Source organism: Cherax quadricarinatus, chromosome 60 (genome assembly GCF_038502225.1).
Source record: "Cherax quadricarinatus isolate ZL_2023a chromosome 60, ASM3850222v1, whole genome shotgun sequence".
Taxonomy (NCBI): domain Eukaryota; kingdom Metazoa; phylum Arthropoda; class Malacostraca; order Decapoda; family Parastacidae; genus Cherax; species Cherax quadricarinatus.
Window position 1 is genome coordinate 12022233 of NC_091351.1, and position 3576 is coordinate 12025808.

A 3576-nucleotide genomic window follows, 5' to 3' on the forward strand; every position below is an offset into this window, starting at 1 on the left:
ATTGACAAAATTGCTAAATTCTGACCACTGTACTGGATAGTTGAATTTATAAATGGGTGGTTTCTTGCACCCATTCGATAGAAAAAATGGAGTTCAAGCGAAATATTCATGTTTTTTGTCGACTAGTACAGTGAAATTGGCCGAAAATGGGGCTCAAAGTGGGCAAAATCGCCGATGCGTAAACATCGCCGAGACCGCTAACTTTGCGAGAGCATAATTCCGTAAGTTTTCTATCAAATTTCAAACTTTTGGTGTCTTTATGATCGGGAAAAGATTCTCTATCTTTTCATAAGAGAAAATAATTTTTTTTTTTTTTTAAATTTGGCCGACCCTGAGAACGAGTTTCGGAGAGGGCCTGTCGACCCTCAAAGGGTTAAACGGTCCAAACAGATCGACGTTCAAATTCATAGTGCTACAAAGGTAGATCTACTTTTTTTTACATATTTTCAAATATAACAACAAAAAAAAATGTAGATAAAAAGTTTTTTTTACACGTTTTCAAATGTAAAACAAAAAAGAAGATCTACATTTTTTTACATACTTTCAGATGTTGAAAAAACGTATATATACGTTTGGACCATTTAAGGGTTAAAGACAAGGTGGCTTGGAAGCCACTGCCGGTTGCCATGAGCTCTGTCTCATGATGCAGGAGAATATGGTTTATTATTACGCTAATATCAACACTACAGCTTATTTGCCTATCACAATTGATCTAATATGACATAATAAACAATATAAATAACATAAAACATGTTAAATACTCCAGAATAAATAATATTTGGCATAATACCGAGCAGTTCGACGGAGGTAGGAAGAGGATGTGGTATACAAATACCATTCTCCTATCCCTGTCTTGGGGGCTTATATTAGAGTAAATGGAGTATACCACAGGGCTAACTGTGATATACACTCATACTTCACTATATTATTATTATAATCAAGGGGGAAGTGCTAAACCTGTAGGATTATACAGTGCCTGTGGGGGGATGGAAGGTATTCAGGGTTACTTCAGGGAACTGGAGCCCAGATCCAGTTCCCTAGATCAAGAGCCCCTCACCAGCATCAAGGAACCTTCCTTGAGGGATACTCCACCATAAACCTGAAACAAAAAAGTTATTTTCTCTATATAGATTATCACACATAGCAGCATATGTGTACAGACTAGGATAACCCAAAAAAGTCAACGTGGCTTATTTCTAGTACCTGGCCTGGGTTAGCCATATATGATTTTTGGTAAATATTCGATTCCCAGCCAGGGTAGAAACATTAGGCATCTCTTTACACCTGTTGTCTATGTTTACCCATCAGTAAATGGGTACCTGGGTATTAGCCGACTAGTGTGGCTGTTATCCTGGGACACTGACCTAATTTCCTTGAAATACGTACTCTGCATAACAAGCAGCTTTCTATACAGTAGTATGTCACTGATGGCAGCTAGGCCTGTATACCTTGTACATGTACGTGTAGTAAATAAAGGTGGTAATAATAATAATAATTTTTTTTTTTATTATCACACTGGCCGATTCCCACCAAGGCAGGGTGGCCCGAAAAAGAAAAACTTTCACCATCATTCACTCCATCACTGTCTTGCCAGAAGGGTGCTTTACACTACAGTTTTTAAACTGCAACATTAACACCCCTCCTTCAGAGTGCAGGCACTGTACTTCCCATCTCCAGGACTCAAGTCCGGCCTGCTGGTTTCTCTGAACCCCTTCATAAATGTTACTTTGCTCACACTCCAACAGCACGTCAAGTATTAAAAGCCATTTGTCTCCATTCACTCCTATCAAACACGCTCACGCATGCCTGCTGGAAGTCCAAGCCCCTCGCACACAAAACCTCCTTTACCCCCTCCCTCCAACCTTTCCTAGGCCGACCCCTACCCCGCCTTCCTTCCACTACAGACTGATACACTCTTAAAGTCACTCTGTTTCGCTCCATTCTCTCTACATGTCCGAACCACCTCAACAACCCTTCCTCAGCCCTCTGGACATCAGTTTTGGTAATCCCACACCTCCTCCTAACTTCCAAACTACGAATTCTCTGCATTATATTCACACCACACATTGCCCTCAGACATGACATCTCCACTGCCTCCAGCCTTCTCCTCGCTGCAACATTCATCACCCATGCTTCACACCCATATAAGAGCGTTGGTAAAACTATACTCTCATACATTCCCCTCTTTGCCTCCAAGGACAAAGTTCTTTGTCTCCACAGACTCCTAAGTGCACCACTCACCCTTTTCCCCTCATCAATTCTATGATTCACCTCATCTTTCATAGACCCATCCGTTGACACATCCACTCCCAAATATCTGAATACATTCACCTCCTCCATACTCTCTCCCTCCAATCTGATATCCAATCTTTCATCACCTAATCTTTTTGTTATCCTCATAATCTTACTCTTTCCTGTATTCACTTTTAATTTTCTTCTTTTGCACACCCTACCAAATTCATCCACCAATCTCTGCAACTTCTCTTCAGAATCTCCCAAGAGCACAGTGTCATCAGCAAAGAGCAACTGTGACAACTCCCACTATGTGTGATTCTTTATCTTTTAACTCCACACCTCTTGCTAAGACCCTCGCATTTACTTCTCTTACAACCCCATCTATAAATATATTAAACAACCACGGTGACATCACACATCCTTGTCTAAGGCCTACTTTTACTGGGAAATAATTTCCCTCTTTCCTACATACTCTAACTTGAGCCTCACCATCCTCGTAAAAACTCTTCACTGCTTTCAGTAACCTACCTAATACACCATACACCTGCAACATCTGCCACATTGCCCCCCTATCCACCCTGTCATAAATGCCACAAAGACCTCTTTAGCCTTATCTAAATACTGTTCACTTATATGTTTCACTGTAAACACCTGGTCCACACACCCCCTACCTTTCCTAAAGCCTCCTTGTTCATCTGCTATCCTATTCTCCGTCTTACTCTTAATTCTTTTAATAATAACTCTACCATACACTTTACCAGGTATACTCAACAGACTTATCCCCTATAATTTTTGCACTCTCTTTTGTCCCCTTTGCCTTTATACAAAGGAACTATGAATGCTCTCTGCCAATCCATAGGTACCTTACCCTCTTCCATACATTTATTAAATAATTGCACCAACCACTCCAAAACTATATCCCCACCTGCTTTTAACATTTCTATCTTTATCCCATCAATCCCGGCTGCCTTACCCCCTTTCATTTTACCTACTGCCTCACGAACTTCCCCCACACTCACAACTGGCGCTTCCTCACTCCTACAAGATGCTATTCCTCCTTGCCCTATACACGAAATCACAGCTTCCCTATCTTCATCAACATTTAACAATTCCTCAAAATATTCCCTCCAGTTCCCTCAGTTGTTTGTTGGGTTATTTTATTGAAACTTGGGCAATGTATGATGGAAAGATACTTCTTAACGTACAACAAAAATGAAAGAAATCAGACCATAAATAGCGGAGTTCACTTCTCAGCCATTAGCGGCCGCTTAGTGGTATATTTTTGTATGGTTTTTATGGTTATATTCTCCTTTTTTCGGTCTCATTTGATAGAAGGAAAGA